At 37.2% G+C, this 19,942-nt stretch overlaps 1 protein-coding gene across 7 annotated transcripts in view; it reads right to left on the reverse strand.

Annotated features, from left to right (window-relative positions):
- EYA1 (EYA transcriptional coactivator and phosphatase 1) overlaps nucleotides 1-19,942 on the reverse strand; it is a 149,636-nt gene that overhangs the window by 119,293 nt on the left and 10,401 nt on the right. The window contains exon 1 of one of the 7 annotated variants that reach the window (XM_064703548.1): nucleotides 18,242-18,298. The exons of the other annotated variants lie outside the window; for them this stretch is intronic. The gene's annotated coding sequence lies outside the window, so the exon portion shown is untranslated. Of the gene's footprint in view, nucleotides 1-18,241; nucleotides 18,299-19,942 lie in introns of those variants that run through there. 7 annotated transcript variants of the gene reach the window in all.

Below are 19,942 nucleotides of genomic sequence, written 5' to 3' on the forward strand. Positions count from 1 at the left end.
CACATTCTACATAATCCAAATATTCCATTCCTGTCTTATATGTGATCCATGGCACAGTACTGTCTGCCTAAACACTCCCATTTACTACAAACAGAATAATTTGTTTAGCTATATAATCAGCAGAGAGGCAGCACACAATAAAAGAAAGCATTCCAGCTTTAAAATGAATAAAAATTGATTGTGTCCCTATAAAAACTAAATTGGCAGAGTGTTAATTGCATTTCACATAAACATCTGTAGCAGTCGGTGACTTGTTACTGTGCTGTAATGCAATACAGGACACTTAGGAATAAATGCATCCTCTAGATGAGTTCATAGAGATTTTCTCAAAGTGCCTGATGAGATTGCAAAAATCTGATTAGTCAGAACGGCTAATGACACTTAAAACAAAGGGAAATCTTTAAATAAAATTATTTTGCTTTTCTTTTCTCTTGATAAATTATATGCAAATTACTGTTGATTGAAAAATGCCTGCCTTGAAGGGAAATTCATACTAATGATGGAAAGGTCATCAGAAAACAAAAGCATTTGTCAAAGAAATCTGCAGGCACTTAAATAATATGCTGGAATAAGAAAAGATATGCATTTCTTATATTATTTGTTGTTGCTATAATGCATGAAACTTTCCAGGGAGGAAAGCAGACTGGTTTGCTTCCCTGGAGACCTCAAAGACTCAGTTCTCCAAAGATGCAAACACGTGTTTAACTGTATCACCTCAATGTCAACCACATTAGTTAAATGCAAATGCATATCTGCAAGAACATGGACTAAGAAAGCCATGATATGGAACATGCTCAAAACCAAAAGTTTATGCCTGAGCTGATGACTAAATAAATAAATAAATAAATGATGTATAGAAATTACCAGAAAAAAATAGATGTCCTTCCAATTCTTCCACTAAAAAAATCAGTAAAACAGGACTGGCAATATAGCTACATTAAAAAAAATACATAAGTTTTAATCATTTCAAATGCAGAATGAGTGATTTCACTGTAGCTGTGTTAAAGCTCTACTGTAATAAACATTTATTTCAACAACAGCGATAAAATACAAAAATCAAGTGAAATAAAAACAAAAGTTGAAATTCAAGATTCTCACTGAAAATTTTTAGAATTCCCTAAATGTCAAGTCAGAAAATTAAGCCTATCTTTTTAGTTTCTTCTAATTATCATCAACTAAAATTATACTTAATATCTAAAACAACTACAACATCTAAACAAGAAGCTGCACAGATATGAGAAAGCCACTAGTGCATAAGTTGCAGCTATGGAGAAATGGTTTTGGAGCAGATCACAAAACAAATCTAAGTAATATGTGTCAAAAATGTGTTGATCCTGTTGTGACATGCAAAGTAATCCTCCCCAGAAGGTGAACCTTGCAAAGAGCAACACAGACAATCAAGGTGAGGAAACACGAGCTATCAGGAATCGCTCAAAGAACTGAGCTTGGTGGGTCTAGGGTTGGTGGATCTAGAAAGAAAATTGAGATTGAGAAGAAGAATGTGAATTATATCATTACTGATTCCTAAAAGTCTCCCAAAAAGGCAGTGAATTACCCTCTGTGGGATGGGAATGGAGCAAACTCCACCACCATGCTAGATAAGTGTCCCAGTGGTACAACGGTAATTAAGATGTTTGATTCTGCTTCAGAGACAGTGATAGATGAAACAATCTGTTGAATTTCTCATCCATGCTTCTATCAAGATTGTTCATTTTACTGTCAACATATTTAAAATGTTATGGTGGTATGTAATGTAGTAAAGGAGAAGTTTAAAAGGAGTTATTTTATTCAGAGATCAATGATAATTAGTCTCTCACGGGCCTTACATACATATACATATACATATACATATACATATACATATACATATACATATACATATACATATACGTAAAAGAAATGTTCTTTGTACATAAATGGTAAAACAAGTATGGATAAAAAGATTGAGAATTGTATCATTTTTAGCATTACCACTTAAACTACTGCATCAGCCAAGAATGGACTTTATCCTCCCTGCATTTCTATACAACAGTAGTCCCATTCCTGCTAAGTGTCTCTAAAGAAAACTCTTCTATAACTCCAAAAATAGCAAGTCCCAGTTTCAAGCACTGATTTTAGTAGAACAAACTCATGAAAATGCAGCAAAATAAATACTCTTCAATCCTTGAATGGAACATAGAGGAGTTCTAAATTCAATAAATATGTTTTCACTTCCCTCCCACATGAACTGTATTTTTTCAAATGAACAAGGCTTGTGTCTAACCTCACAACATACTGTATGTTCCTTGCTCAAATAGATTATAATAATGTGTTGTAAAGCCACTTGGTTTGAACTGTGGCTGATGCAGTACCCTTCAATAAATAAAAAATGAATGGACATATGGAACCACTAGAATCCACTCTATTCATCCCTTAATGGAGGGTCCTAAATCACAAACCATAAGTTTAGCCTGTTGGTAGCTGCACTGATTATAATGAGACCATTTACTCCTGAGGTTAATGCTTAAGCTGACTCAGATTCTTAAAGCAATCAGATAAGGCTGGCCAAGATGTGGTGCTAGACAGAAGTGGATGTTCAAAGGATTTCCCTGCTAAATAGAAAGGCAAGCAGAAGGGTTTTAGTTGGGCTGCCAAGTAATCCATATTGCCAGGAGAGTCCAGTTTGCTAAAGGGGACATCCCTCAGCTGCTTTGGGACTCAGAAGCAAGGCAGGCCAACCCTATGGAGCACAGGGACTCCTTCACTTCTTACTGGGAAATCACACTCCTTCTCTCCTTGACTCTCCTGAGTAGGCAGTGGACCCCAGGCAGCTTTTTATCCCCAGGGATTTTAGTAGGAGGCTCCCACAGTGAAGAAGTCTGTCCACCTCTGGTTTAAAATTTGGAGCCTTGTTGAATGAAATGAACTTAAGTATTCACAGTTCAGCCGATTCCACATTCTCATAAGCCCGATTGCAACAGATTCAACTTGGCTGCTTCCTCAAAGACATTGGGAAATACAGGACACATTGCATTTGTGCTCTCCTCCTTCACTGACATTGCCCCAACAGCAGCATAAAGCAAGGAAGAGATGAAGCAACCATTCAAGCCATCTCCCACAGTAAAGCTCTTCCCTGAAATGTCAGCAAAACACCTCTGATTTTATTTAAATTACTGATTAGAAAGCAAGACAGGAAATTCATTGGGTTCCTTCCAATTAATATTACTGTTTTCTGTAAATTTCTGCTAAATAAGTTCACTCAGTTAAAGTAATTTTTGCAGTAAAAGTTTTATACATTATAAAATTACCAATTGCATCCACCTTGGTAGGGGAATTCATTTTTCCAGGATGCATGAGTGGACAATCCCTTGAACTTGCAAGTTCTAGTGCAAAAATGAAATACTAATGCTTTTAGCATACAAATATAGGGAACTGAAAACATGTTTATGTTTCTTTCTCTGACAAAAGCTAATATTTTTACAGCAGCTACAAAAGAAAGATTACTAGAAAGCAGCTCTGACAAGTATCCCTTTGGAAAAAAGGAAGAGAAGAAAGGAAGAGAGCCCATTCTCCGTGCACTAACTGGAGTGTTTTGCTCTATACATGGCAAAGTATTTTCAAATTAAGTTATTTAAAAAACAACAAAGGTACCCATCTGCCAGATGAAAAATATTTCTACATTTTCTGATAAAGGATAACTTTTGTCCTTTAAAATCTATTATACAGACAACCTGTAAAGTGCCCTTCCAAGACTGAGTGTTGTAGCAGTCTGGTATGACTACTTACTGAAATACTTTCAGTGCATCATAAAATTAAATTATGTGTTCCAGCTCATTGGCTTCTAATTTAGATAAAACAGTAAGATCTGAATTCATAAGGCTGGTTGGTCTGTAAGGGGGCCCCAGTAAGGGACTGCATATTAGGCTATTAAGACTTTAATTTTAGCTGGGTTGTAGTTATGTCATGTACTTGAAGTGAAAACATGATTAAACATTTTGAGAAAAAAAATGATCAATGGGATGCTTAAATGAGCATTTATGGGGAAAGCATTTAGACCTGGCATTTATGCAGACCGTAAACAATTTCTAATTACATCCACAATGTCTTCTCTATGAATAGATCATGCTTTCTTCCTTTTATAGATCAGCATTTAGATAAGAGGGAAAGAATTGGTTAGGGGTTAAATGTAATTTCAAATAAGCGTCAGATTCAAACTGAAAGATACAGTCAATTGCTTCACCCTTGTATGTAACTAAATCATCATCTTCTCCTCAGTAAGAAATAAATCTGAACATATCTCTTCCATGGCAGCAATTTTCCATTTTGTACAACCATACTCTCATCTCTGTTACATTTTAAATAAGTTCAGGGAGTGAAGAGTCTACCACAGAGAGTTCATTTTTACAGAGTGTTAGTTCAGCTGCAACTTCTCCTGAATGATTTAATACGTATAGCTATTATGTAACTCAGATTGTCTTCCTATGTTTTAATTTATTCAGTCATTTCCTTTTTAAAACATGTGTTATAAGGTACAGCATACCTCCTGGTTGTGATTTTGAAAGCTTTCAATTTATTAGTTAGATTTCAGACACTTAAATATTTAGTTATAAAAATGTAAAGATTTAGAACAGTTGGAAACCACTGTTTCCATATTTTATTCCCGTCTTGCAAGGGCTTTTGTCCCAAGGTGAATGTGGTAATGATGTAGATTTGATTTGGATAAGCCCTAGATAAGGTATTTTTTTCCAGAAACACACATTGAGAAGTTGGTTAGGAGAAAAAGTTATGAGAATATGAGCAAGCCACCAAGGATTAGAGGAAGGAAACTTGGAGCTGCATCTCTTCTGCTGTTCAAGTATGAAGTCGTCCAACTCATTAGTTATCTTATTCAACCCTGACATTCATTTATATGGAAGACAAGGCTACAAATGACTTTAGCAGGCATGCTGAGTCTCTTCCTGAAAGAAATACAGTCAGAAAGAAAATACAGTAGTCATTTTAGAGCAACTTGCAGGAGGAATGTAGTCTCTGTTAGGAGCTTATCTCAAGACATTAATTATTTGTTTTGCCTTATAAACATCCTATTACACTGGTTACTATGTTTAGGCTCAAGATTGACAAGGAGGTCTTGCATAGCAAAGATTTAGCTACTGTCTCATGGTGCTGCAGACCAGATGCTCAAAAAACCTGGTCTCACACAGAGATGTTTTAATATTTGTGTAGCAGCCAGGCAGGCGAGTTTCCTGTATAAAAAGGACATTTGAACTTTAGGCGTCAACACTAGAAGAATTCATGTTCTTTAATTAGGTCACTGATCCCTCTAAATTTCTATGTCTTGACTAGACATAGAAACATTTTCTGTTCCTCAAGACAGTCAGCCTGTCCCCTCTGGTTCATCTGAAAAAGGATGGTTAAAACTGTCTTCCAGGCACATTCATCTAAATCCCCTAGACATTGTTATCTACATAACACATAGAGTGTTTATAAAGGAAGAGCAAATCCTATCAAATAAAATCAACATTAATTTTCAGGAATGTGCATAATGAAGTGGGCCACCTTGCAAGTGAGAATATGACCCACAAATACCTGGATAAGGTGTAATCAGTTTTAACTAAGACCTACAGTTGCAGATGAATCTTAAAAGTCTGATGGTCTATTAGCACTGTTTAGTATAACAAAAGGGGAAATGAACATTTAAACATACCAAAATTTTTATGGTTCTGCATCACTTTTGTGTTGGCCAGGACCTGTTCTTTTTTTTTTTTTTTCAATTATGAATAGTCCTGCTATTAGTCACTTTTCAGTGAGTATACATCAATAAATTTCTTTCTTACTATTAATGCTGGCTATTACATTGGTAATTTACTTCCAGGGGCTGCTGTGGTACACACAGAAGTACTACATGAGTTCCCACCAAAACATGTAGGACACAGAAGTCATACAGTGGAGATTACTTCCTTCACACTCCCCATCTTACCTCTTTTGGGATTTTAAATAACTTTCAGTTGTTTCCCCAAGATGTGTTATCCAAGTTATTGATTTCATAATCCGACTGTGCAAAAGATCTTAAGCTTCCTTTTAACATCTATGTGATCTGAATGTTAAAAGATCCCATGGAATCTACTTGACATCTAATTTCTTTTACTCTGAGGTGTATTTTCAACACAGGATAATGCTTAAAGGTTTACTTTGACATCTCTCTTATTTATATTTTATTTTTACATGAGAGAAAGGTTATTATGTTAAAGGGTATATGCTAAAACTTAATATGTTTTTTCAATTTTAAATTCCACAGCAAACAAAAATCCAACTTCACATGAAAAGAAAAACCACCAAGTATTTTACTGTCATGCAGACCATGTGTTTGTCATCCTTTGCTTGGTAGCATTTGGATCTGATAGACAGAGGGCAGCTTCTACAGTGCTAGGGGACAGAGATGCCTAAGTGGAAGAGAGATTCCTCCCCATAATTGGAAAGTCTGCCTCATAACCTCAGTCAGATTTTAGATAATAGGAAATCCAAGGAGGAGACAGCTACTGAAAACTGAGCTTCATAAATTGCACCAAAGGTCTACTTTTAATCAGATAGAATTCAAAATAATAGTCTTGGAAATGCACAACAGACTAATAGACTAATCCACTACAAACCAATTATCAACTGGTAGGAACTGCCACATATATACAAAGGGAGGAATTTGGGCCATGGAGTTATCTCAAGTAAGTAAAAATTACACTTGCAAAAAATTGGGAGGCTCATCCCTCTGAAATCAATGATTTCTTGCTGATTTTGACAAGGTTGTAGTTTCTCTCATGATATCTGCATTAGGTACCAATCATTAAAAATAATTACAAATATCTTAATGTACCTAGGAATACACATGTGATTAGAGCCCTAGACACCACACTGAACAACATGTATGTTGTTTGTATCATGAGAAACTAATAATAGGTCATAAACAGAAGAACTGCAAAAACAGAAGGTCTGCAAAAACACTGTTTGTTCATAGGACTATCTATAGTAACACTGAAATTCTTCACTTACACTTGGTTCATACTGAAGATCTTCCCTGTATAACCTGATAGCTCACAATCAAAAATCAAGCGGAATCAAACAGCATGACAAACAATCTGCCTAATCTTCACCTTGGCTGGCGTTCAGAAATGTCACCTTAAAAATTAGTCTTGGCACTAGCAGAGTTGCCTTGATAATTTTTTTTCACTCAGATACCTAAAAAAGTTAAGTGTAAAAGTCCCTTTTATAAGTCGCCTTGTGGGACATGCAATGTACTAACTTTGAAAGGTTTTGTGATTTTAACACTTTGCTTCTGCTGAGATGAAAAGATAATACAGAGGGAAATAAAGCAACGGATTAGGGATAAATACTTGAAAAATTCAATTAGTTTTTAAAACAAAATTTGCTTTAATAGATCAATCTTCTTTTATGTAAACTTGAGATCCATTCTCTACTGATGATAGTTACACTTACAGTACTACTGAGAAGTTTTCTAAACATCTTCCTAGTTTACCCAAAATATATAACATACATATGTATTTATATAACATAATTATATATGCATGTATCAAAACATATGCTTTATTCAGGTGTGTTTTGCAGAAAAAGGCAAGTCACTGGAACAAAACGTTTAAAATCAACCACTTCATCAAGGACATTTCTGAACTGCAGCTTTACCACAGCTGAAAACAACTGCATTAATATTCAACTACATGCCTAATTTTTTCCTTTGCGAATTCTTGTGTAAATCTTATTAATGAGAAACTCAAATGTAAGGGATACAAAAAAAAAAATTTGGTATAATGTTATTTCAAAAATCCATCAGTAACACCCTTTTGTAACTTATGCAGTCTTTTTAAACCTGCTCATTTATTAAGGTCTTTGAGTTGCTTTATGGAGTTTCAACTACCACAACTATTCCAGAAACCACTGAGTAAGTCTAATTCTTACCCCTAAAGGATCAAGAAGAGATGAAACTTCAGGCCTATTACTATTTTCAGCTTTATTATTTGTGCATATTTATAAAATAAAGTTATTTTGAAACCTTACATATAGGTTCAGCAAATTTAAGACCTTAAAGGAAGTATCTGTGATGGACCCAGTGTAAGCCCTAAATAATGCAAGCTACTTTATAAAACTAAGATTTTACAATTTAACACAAATAGCATTTTGTGTTAAGGATATCCCCAGGCTTAAGCCCAACAGGGCAGCAGTTACTTGATGGAAACCTGACTGCAAGTCAGAAGGGACAATAGAATTTAAACTAGTTTTCAGTAATTGTTCTTGAAGTACCTCCTTAACAATTTCAGAATTAATCATGTTACATTTAACACTCAGTAGCATAAACTGGATAAGGTGGACAAGGCAGAGAACTGAAAACATCTTATCGCCTGTATCTACATAACTCAGTCTTTGCAACATTCAGCTTCATGTCTCAATTATCAACTCAGTATTGTACCCCTCATTGTAAGTTATCTCACAATATGACCAAAGCTAAGTCCACTGACAGGTACCAAAGAGTTATGGCTTTTTGTCACTGTATTAGTAAATTCACTAATTTACTGATTACTGTTCTTCCCTGCAGACAAGGGCAACCAATGGAGTACTTAAAAAAAACCCCAATATAAAAGGCAGGGAACTGGAGGCATCCCAGGAAGTAGGAAAAAGCATTGTTTTAATGTTGTGGGTATTGAACTTGTTTGGTGCATTACATAATGGGAAAATATTTGGGCCCTGGTGTTTAGCTACATTAAATAGTTTTTGCGGTTATCAAATTCTGTAGCCCAGTTTCAGCTTTTAGAAGTTGCCACAAAAGCAGTTTTCTGTTATGTACACTGTACAGGCATAAACATTATCAATTAGATAGACTGACAGAAAATTGCTGGTCATTCAAAAGCAAGCACTTCCCTCAGGAATTGATAAAATTCTATCATGCTCTCAAAAGTCAAGGGGTGTGTTCATGCCAAAAAGCATTACACAGGAACAATAGTCATTCAAAATACAATAATTACTTTGCATTCTTCTTCAAAGGGGAAAAAAAAAGCAGAAAAGAGCACACTTAGATCAATTTTCTAACCTAAGCAGCCATGGTTTACATCCACAATCTGCACTCATGTTTTACTGTTTGATTTCTTTTTTTGCTTAAACGAGCAGCCACTGTTAATTATTGCCAATTTCTAGACAAATGCCTGCTTATTTAAAGCTATTTCCTTTGAAGCTTAGGGATAAGAGTGGCCTTGAAAAATTGTTCTCATCTTGGGAGAAAGGAGTATGTCTCAAATCCATTATGAGGGCAGGGAGTTTTGAAAGCAGCGCAGGTTTGGCAGACTCAGCAGTGGGTACTGCACAGTGATCGGTGAGATCAGGAGCACAGCACAGCCCCACTCCCCCATCTGATCATTCAGAAGAGCAGGTGGGACCTCTGGCAGGACCCCATGGGAGTAGAGGGGCCCAGGAAAGATTGTTCACCTTCAACAACAGCCTCCCCAGTGCTCTGTCCTTTCCAACACGTAGGAATCTGAGCAGGAAAGGCAAAAGGGGGGCATGGATGAAAAAGACACTCTTGATTCAGCTTAAACACAAAAATGAAGAACACAGAAGGTGGAGGCAGGGATAGGCTACTCATGAGGAGTATAGAGACATGGCATGAGTGTGTAAGGATAAAGGTAGGAAAGAACCACCACTGAGCATCTCTGAGAGGTCACAATGATTAGAGGAGACTCCTTAAGACTTCAGAAAAGTAATGCAATACCATCATCAAGAAGAACAAGAAGACTCTGGGAAAATACAGTCGAGTCAACCTAACCTCTGTCTCCAGGAAATTATGGAACAAAACCTTTCAGAAACCATTTTTAGGCACAGGACAGACTAGAAGATAGAAAGGAATAGCCAGCATGGATTTAACAAGGAGGATTTGTGCTTAACTTGGTTTCTTGTGAGATGAAACAACTGGCTCTGTGGACAAGAGTTTGCAAGCCTCTCATGGTATCCTTTCAGACAAATATGTAAAAGATAAGGCAGGTGGAGAATTGGCTAAACATTTGGGCTTGAAGGTTTGTGCTCAGCCATGTAAAACCCATCTGACAGGTAGGTGCCAGTGTCATCTTATCCGGCATTGACAATACAGCCCATAATGCTTGCTATCTTTACCAAGAAGCAGGGAGAGGGGTGATGTGTACTCTGAACAAGTTTGCAGACTCCAAAGCTTACAAGTTTGCAGCTCTGCCCTCCCACACTGGTAGGGGAGAGCTGCAGTTCATCAGAGGGACGTTGATAAACTGGAGATTTGGGTCTGCAGGAAACTCATGAGTTCAGCAAAGGGAAGTGCCCAGCCCCATGCCAGGACAGAACACCCCCATGCAACAGAGCAGGCTGGCAGCTGACTGGGTGCAGATTTACAGAAAATGATGACAGACCATGTGAACACAAGCTATGAGAAGTGAAGAAAGCAAGAGAATATGGGGCTGTTATTAGCAAGAATGCAAGCAGCAAATCATGGAACGTTTCTCCTCTTCTATTTGGTGCTTAAGAGACTGCATCTGAATTACTGTGTCTAGTTTTGGCCCTCCCATATAAGACACTGGAAAGGGCCTGAAGGAACATTCTGTATGAGAACAGGCTAAGAGAACTGGTTTTGATCTTACTGCTCTTTTTTTTCCCGGTAGGAAGATAAGAAGCCTGATTCTTCTTGGAGGTGGGCAATGACAAGGTAAGAGACAATAAACAACAGGTTCAAAATGGGAAATTACACACAAGAAGAAAAAAATTCACCATAAGAGTAGTGCAGTTTTCAATAAGCTAACCACTAATTCTCAGAGCATCATTGTGAAATACTTCTACTGGCTGTCAATTTGTTTTTTGGATAAACTGAACACAGTTTATTGGGGATACATAAGAATATGTCAATACCAATTTTTTCCTTGTGGTAAATTTGCAATTCTTTATTGTTCCACACTGGAATTCCCTATGATTGAATGGCACACTCTCAGGAGCACCTGACACTTTATGCAGCAAGACTGGCATAGCAATAGGTCTCATCCTAGAAATGTTTTTTACATGCATGAAGATGAGTCTTTCCTCACAGCTTAATTATTGAATGTAAATTATACAGCGAAAGAAATAATTTTCAGTAGGGACATCAAAATAGGACAATTGGCTGTGCAATGAGACATGCTTCTATTTAACACATCTGATGTAAGGAAGCTATTAATTTTCTAAATGCATGGCCAAACTTCTCTGTAACACCTGACACAGTATTTTGTTAGGGTACTAAAAGAAAGCTTGACAGCTGCAATTTCTAGAAATATGGATTAAGCCTTTCAATATAAGCTCTTGGGGAAGTTTTCTCTTCTACTTCTCTAATTTGTTTTAAAATGGCTGATAATTCAGACCCAGAGTTCTGCATCCCCTCCAGCTTCAGCTTATTTCTTGTCACAAATATATTCAAGCATTGGGGAAAAAAAACCATATAATCTCCTTAATATTCTCTCTGGCATTGGTTTTAAAATTATTTTGTTTAAAACTTTCTTCCAGGTATTCATAACACTAAAGATTACAGAAACAAAAATCATGTTGATAGACTTGATTACCACTTATGCTAAAAAAACCATCCCAAATTATATTAGCTGAAGGGGAACATTGCAGAGAAAGTATCTGGCTTTCTCTTCTGTGAGCGAGACGCACTGGTGCCTTGTGCTGTCTGGTGACATGAACTAAATATATTATCTGAATTCTCCAAGACATTCCACTTTGAACTTAACATGCCAGTAGTCATGGTGCTAGTGAATGGACAGCTGCCATGAGGAAGGCATTTAATGTTTGAAACAAAGATTAATAGACCAATAGACCAACCACAGTTAAATATAAATTAAATAGGAGAAATACATATGGCAAATACTTTTATATTTATAATTTAAAAATAATGATTCTAAAATTTGCATTAAAAAAACCATCAAGTTACAAGAGAATAGATTCTTGCTGCTATTAAAATTGCATCACGTAGCCCTCTGTTCATGTACTATCATTTGTACACAGCACCAACAGCAGATGACTAAAAGTAAGACTACTAACTTTGTCCAATCTTAAGAACAGCTAAAGAAAAAATTTAAAATTTGCTTTAATTTATCCTGGCATTTTCTTCATTTTTCTCCCAGTACCACTTTGCATGAAGCTACTCAATATACTAAAAAACTACTAAATATATTCTATAATTTGGGTTATCGCAGAATATTCCCACACTATATTCTGACCAGATGAGAACAAAGCAATGTGAAAATATTGAATAGTGTCACTTAAAGATGTGCTTAGCATTTTAAAATGTCAATGTCTGCTATAGAAAATAATTGCTCTAGAATTTAAATAGCACCAAAGCATACCTTTTTTCATAAAGTATATAACAACCATGATAAAAAGTGTGTGCACTCACTAAGCAGAAGAAGTCATACAAATAATATGACTTTAGATAAATTACTGCATTTACCGAATATAGAAGAAAGTTCTGGATCAAATTCACAGCTTTAGCTCTGCACACACAATTCTCATTCCCTCCATGGGGACAGATAACACAGTGTTCAAATCTAGACTTCAGATCTTTATCATTTCAAAAACATATGGGTCAGTCTCTGTGTGTTTTGTATTTGTCCACTGGAATATAGTTTCTGTGAGCACTTACATGGAGATCTTCACAGATCTTCACAGTTCATTTTTCATGCCTGGCACTCTCATTTTACTTTCAAAATGATAAATTCAATGCTCAGGACTATATGACATTGCTTAGTGCAACCTCTATATATAACAGAAGCTTACCACAACTAACTCAAATTAGTTAGACTAATATGATGAGAAGGAAAACATTACTGTCCCAATTTGCAGACAAAGAATAGGCAGAGACAAACTACAGGGCATCACAGTCACAGAAGCATTTTGCAGGACAGCCGTGGAGAGGATTCATTTCCCAAAGTCAGATTGATGTCTTAACAACAAAACCCTCCTTACTACCAGAACATTACATCCAATTACACAAGGAGATCTCAAAGCAGAAAAAATTTCATTTCCTCCTTATTGAAGTCTTAGATGTTTAAAAAGTGTCAGCAGAGCAATCAGGAAACCTTTAGTGACAGTGTAGGCTAACACAAAGATCTTGGATTAAACACATCAGATGTTACAGTTAATCCAGTCCTGCAATTTTGACAGATTCAGAACTGATAAAAATAACAAAGTTTTAAAATTCTTTTATGAACAGTAAAATGAAGGGTTGTGGTGGATTTAGGGAATGCCTGTTTCAGAAGCCCAGCTCCTGGACTCCACATGGTCAGCTTGTTTATGATCCCAATGATGCTTGTTTAGCGTCCCTCCAAGAGCCTCTACAGCTCTGCTAACACCACCATCACACACTTCATCACAGTCATGTTTATTTTTCTTGGCAGACCTACACAGGTCCTGTGTAACAGTTCCTATCACTTAATTTACTCAAATGTTACTTTTATACCTACAAATTACTCACAGAAAACAAATGTTAAAGCACAAAACATTGCGTTTGTCAGCACCACTTGTTTCTGACAATCCTCTTTGACTTATAAACGTAACTCTCAATTTCCCAGCAGGGTGCAAGGCTTACAAGAAGAATAATAATGCCCTCTAAACTTGTATCTCACAAGGAGTTGGTACTAAAGATACTTAAGCATGAAACATTTGCCAAGCAACCCTGTAAAAAGAAAAAATACTAAGACAAGAACTCCATGACAGTAAATGCCATGTGCAATAAAAAATGTGGCAAGAGTTTGCAATCCTCTCTAAGTAACTGCAGTAACAACAACATAAAATCTCCCACTGAGTTCGTTTGACACAAACTATCCTCAACTGCTCAGCAAAACCAAGAAGGACAGGACTTCTATTTGTAGCAGCTGTCTCTAATGCTGAATGCCCTGTGAACACTTCGCAGCGAATAATGTTCTCCTACTTAGCCACTGACAATGAGAAACTAGAGCAGCACAAAACATCAGTGCTTGAATAAGATGAGTGCAGAGAAAAAAAAGTCCCCAAAAGAGCAATGGTTTTTCAGCAAAGACAGCTGAGATCTGCAGTTTATTATTAGCACCAGCTGACAGTCAATGGGAGTGAAGCCAAAGTTGTACCAGTGCTTGAGGAAAGGAGTCAGGATGACCTAAACTGCATCAGTTTAAATCTGGCATTAGTGTGAAGTAAGCAAATTGTCAAAATGCTCATCAGCAGAAGTACATAACTGATAACTCTCAAAGTCATGCTGGGAAAATATTTAACATCCATTTTTATTTTTGTGGCAGAAGACTGAAGAGCTCAGATGCACAAATAATTTTTTAGGTATGTGCTGCTATGATCCTCGGTCAACTGAAATGAAGGACTTTCCTGTGCTAGTAAAACATGAGAACAAAGATGAGAAATCAAAGGCTGGGAAAGGCAAGTAAGTGGAGGAGTACTTCCAGCTGGAGGCAAAAGGAAGGAGGAAATGACATCCTTCTTTTTTTCACAAACTTGCCTCACCTCCCATTCAGAGTTATCTTCCACAGCATGTTATTACCCACTCCTGGTTGACACTGCACAGCGTGATTCCTCCTTTCTCCCTACCTTTGCTCAGCACAACCTCCTCCTGCACAACACACTGAATGCCATAACATGCAGGTAACAGCTCTAACACACAGGAGAGGCTCCAAAAGGCCCAGGAATTCCAAGGTGCTGGCATGACCCTTCTCACTACATGATGACAAGCAGTCAATACATCTTGGCATTTCAAGTACAGAGGAGTCATCACACCCCACCATCACAATGACCCACACACAGACTGTCTAAATCTTTAATAAAGAAAAGCAATTTATGCTTTCAGAATTTTAAGGTATTAGAACTACTTTCTTTCTGCTAACACTTCTTGCTCTCTTCCCACTTATATGCCAAAACCTTTCAAGGGGAGGTCAACAAGTGGATAAAATCTTTGTTATGTCATTATAATCCAATGGTCATTGGATTAACTCTTCTCTGGAAGAAGCCTGGGAAGAGACAGAAAAGGGATTTGGAGCTGCTATATTGCTGGTGCCCAAAAAAAAACAAGAGTAGGAGGAGATATAATTAAAATAGAAACAGCTTCTGTCACCTGCACACCTTTAATTGTAATATGTTGACCAAGTTGGGCTCAATATCTTATCAGCTGTTCTCAGATCTACAAACTATGCTAGGTAAGGTATAGTTTTAGCACTTTTGCCAGTTCAGGATTCACAACTCAAGTGCCAGAGGAATCATGCATGTTAATTACGACACACTTTTCTTGAACGGAAAGCAACAGAGGTGGGAAAGAGGAAGAATAAAGTGTAGAAAGAAGAGCACAAGGTAAGAGCAGAACCACACATTTTGCACTCCAGCTGACTTGCTCAGGATTTAGCCACAGTGCACAGGTGTGATGATGCAGACTGTCTTTCCAGTCCCAAGCTCTAAGATTTACCCAGCAACATTGCAGCAGGCACTGGCTGCAAGCACCCACTGAAGCCAGGGGTGCTAAACTGCCTGGGGCCCGAGTCTCAATAGATCTGACTGGTTACTGATCATTAACAACAAGGACAAAGCCCTGTATAAGTGTCAGTGTTCAAATAGTGCATCTGTTCAACAAAAAAATAAGAAAAAGTAGTCACTGAATTACTTATTAATAGTATTGAATAATTCATTTTTCATTTTAAAAATATAATATTTTTAAAAAGATAAAATAGGTCATTCAATTCTCAGAATTTGCTTTTAGAACAGATGGGCTTAAAACTCTAAATTTTAGTCTTCCATCATATGTTGCTCTAAACTGAACATGCAATTTCTTTAGGTGACAGCTTGCTTTTCCTCTCTCTGTGCCACCTGCCAGAATGGGTCTTTGATCTTCCCCCAGATATAAAGGACATATATATTTTTTTACCCTCACAAAGCTACTAATTGACCTTAATGTTACATAAATAATTAAATGTTTCCCAGCAGTATATTTTCTTGGTCAGTGAGATGCAGGTTCTAAAAGGAAAGTAAAATACACTCCCATATGCAAGTTCTTCTGGAAAGTTATGTTCCCACTCTCCCAAAACCTATCTGTCTTCACTTTTGAGTCAGACCATAAATCAGAACTACCCAGAAACTTTACTAGCAAGGGGAGAAGAAAGTTTTGGAGACAGAGCTTTTAACAAAAAGATTAGATGACAAAAGAAAAAGGAGGTAGGTGGCTGAGGCAGATGTTTCCAACAACCCTATCTCACAAGCCAAGGAATGCAAAAGAGATTTTAAATGACATTTCTGCCTGATTAGAGCTAGAATTCAAACTACTCCTCCAGGAAAGCACCATTCCTCTTGTTTGTTGGGAAGAAGTTGCTCACCTGTAGCCAAGTGGGCAGAACACTTGATCATAGAGGCGAGGTGTTCATTCACCTCTCTGCACTCGCGCAAGCTCTCTGTCATGGGCAGACTGCCAAAGTACCATCACCAGAGAACAGAGTGAGGGGGGGCTGGAATTACATCTTCCTGATTTGCAACTGATGCCAATGCCCCCAGTTTCTGGGGGTTTTCTCTGAAAACTATTTAACTTAATTCATCACAAGTTCATACAGAGTTTTAGCTTCCAAGACTGATCATCTTTAGTGAGAAAGGTTCTAAATGTCTGTCAGAGACATTACACAAGCTGAGTGCCACACACCACAGTTAAATACTTGAAACTGGAAAAGGGCTCATGTTCAGTAGCCTCTGGAAAAGGGCTCAGTTCAAATGCAAACACAGGAAAACATAGGCCAAAAAATAACCCAGCCCTGAAGAACCATTTGTTATTGTCTCAGATTAATATAAAAACTTCATTAAAAACATGCAAAAAGCCAACATTTAACTGTAGTAACAAAGGAAAATTCAGTCAAGACGACTATTACAGAAACAGTTAAATAAATTTTCTGCATGATGTTCACTATCCAAGAAAAGACTCTGACAGCTCTAAAACAAAGTATCAGCAGAAGCTTTGGGAAAGATTAACAAAATGAAGAGACACAAACCAGCCAGATTCAAGAGTTCACCCAAGATCTCTAAAACAATGGAAGCATGATCAAATCAACTGCTATAATAAACAAGATAATTGGTAGGCACATGGGAGTATGATGTAATGGGGAAGAGAAAGCATGGCTTTGTAAAGAGAAGCCATAACTTCAAGATTACTAGCATTTCTGTAAGGAGTTAATGATTATTTGGATAAGGATGATTTGGTTAATGTAGTATATTTAGATTTCTGAATAGATCTCATAATCCAAAAGCTCTTAAACAATTTTGTCATAAGGTAAAATAAAAGATCTGTATTAATTTACTATTTGAAGGATGGAACTGAGTAAGTGGGCAGTTTTCACAATGTTACTAGTGGAATTGCAAAACAACCTGGTCTATTAAACATAAATACCCTGGAAAAGATGAGAAATAGAAAAGTTACAAATTTGTTACATAACTCAGGTCAGCTCAAAGTAAATCTGCCTACAGAAAACCGCTTTTATGGTGATGACACATGACAAGAGCTGGTGAAATTCTGTGTTGAGAAATGCAAAGTAAAAGACAACTCAAACTAAGAATTGACAAGGATAAGTTCTAAATTACCTACTGTCCCCAGAGAAGGCATCTTGTAGTTGTTGCCAATAATTTTCTGGAAACAAGGCCTTAGTGGCCAATGGCAGTCAAAAGGGTGGATGTAGTGTTTAAAACTATTAGGAAGGAAACACAGAGTAAAACAGAAAACATCACAAAGCCGGAGTGCTCACATCTTGAATCTCTCACACAAAGCTCGGCAGCAGCCTCGGGAAAAAACAAGGCTCTTCAGCTTGGAAGAGACACTTTTGTGTCATGAAAACAAGAGAATTCTACCAAATCAGGAAAGAGACTGCAGGAAGTGAACAGATTGGGAAGTCATTATTTCTCATGTCAGGAAAACTTAACAACCCCATGTTTTTGCTGCAGTTATTATGCAGCAAGCATTAAACAACAGAGCCACTTTCTTTGAAAAGGCATAATTATATTGTGGAACTTACCACTGCAGAGAATCAAAGTACACACATATCCAAAAGCAAATTCATGAAGGACAGCATTAAACACAGTGTTTTGGATGTATCTTCCATCCTCTCAAAAGCAGGATTTGCTCTCTTCCTCCTGCTCTCATTAAGTGTCTGCCACCAGTCCCAGAACACCAGGACACCAGAACACCAGGATAAGTTGTCTATTCCATTCTGGTGGCACTTACCTCTTGTTCTCTCCTGTGCTAGTCCCAGTCTGAGGTTCTTCAAGATGTCATATGAGGCTCTTGCTTTTCTGTCCAGCCCTGGAAGTGTTTGCTTCTGAGGAGGTTTTGTCTTTAAGTCTCATTAGTCAGACCAAATACAAAATCAAATTAATTACACTCCTCAGAGGTAATTATTTTATTTTTAAAACTTGCGGATGGAGAAGAAATTTCAAAGATGGAGATTCCAAGCTACCAAGAAGTGCATGATACTCTTTGCTCCTGCTGATCAAAAGCGGATGCAATAGTGTCAAATAAGACAGTCTTTGAGCATCAATAAACAAAACAAGCTAAGAACAGAAAGAGCTGATGTCCAGCGCTGCGAGGATTTGGCAGTGTGCTTTGTCTTCTGTTTATAGAAAGCATAATGGCAGCATACAGCCCTTACAGGGACGGAGCAGAGGATTTGTGCAGTGTCTGCATTATAGAAACCTGCTCAATGTGCCACTCAGCTTTTACAGAGCCTTGCAAAAACCAGAGGAAAAACATAACATAGATCTTGCACCTTCTCCCTGTTCAAAGTGTTGTTGCAAAGGACAAAGATCTGAGATACTCATCAGCCCACCACTAAATACACCTTGCCTGTCCCCCAAAAAACTAATGGTTCAAACTAGAGCAGAAAAATAGAAGTGGAACAGGGCAACCCTAAATTTAGACTATTTCTTCATGTACATATAACTGAAGGTGAAGGCCAGGCATATAAGCATTTAACTAGTTGATTCTGAATACTGAGATACTTTTAGATCTTTTAAATTATTTACAGGCCTAAAAGGGTGGTCAAACATGAAAAATATGTCCAATTATTAAGAATAAAAATAAAATAAAAAATAGATCATGCTTACTTTCTAAAAATATCTACAATACTAAACACACATTCAGCAAGAGTGAATTCCTGAATCTATGAGCACCAAAGCAGTGCTTGCTCTAAAAGCTCTCGCTCTTTGAATCCCCATTCATTTTGCCCAAATGCTACACTTAGATTATATTTTAAAATTACTCCACAGCATAAGGAAAGTGTGAAAATATGTCTGAAATTACTTACTCTCCTACTTTCCTATTTTAAAATAGAATTTTAAAAAAATAGATTAAACCAATTTTTTTTGATCTTCAAGCAATTTCATTCCTTGACTCGTGCCCACTAACAGCATTTACAGCTCTGTAATTTACAATCAGGATAACCAAATCCTGTGCTTTGGGGTAGGAGCTGACCTCCACAGGAGCTGGGAAGAAATTTTCTCCCATGTGCTGCACTGCACGGTTGTAGAGGTGCATAGCCAGTACAATGGAAATCCACCCCATGTGAATGGTGGTGGCAGAATATAAGGCTTTGAATGCCAAAAATGCCCAAATGACAAATTCTATGTGATTGATGAGAAATCCCTATGAAGCTTTCTATTCCCTGCCAGTCTCTGCTGCTGTGCTGTGCACGGACCACGAGACCACTGAGTCTATGACTTCCAGGACAGTCTAGACAGTACAGCTCCAGCAAGGCAGACAGAAATAGAGAAGAATCGCTTTCTTACCAAGCCTGAATTTAAATTTCTCCTGTTGTAAACAGCTCCTTGACTGACTAATCTTACCCCCAGCAAATATAATTTGATTTTACTGTAGCCATATATGTAAACATAATATGAGAAAATCATGGCATTAACATTATTAACTACT

This window comes from Zonotrichia leucophrys, chromosome 2, assembly GCF_028769735.1.
Source record: "Zonotrichia leucophrys gambelii isolate GWCS_2022_RI chromosome 2, RI_Zleu_2.0, whole genome shotgun sequence".
Lineage (NCBI taxonomy): Eukaryota > Metazoa > Chordata > Aves > Passeriformes > Passerellidae > Zonotrichia > Zonotrichia leucophrys.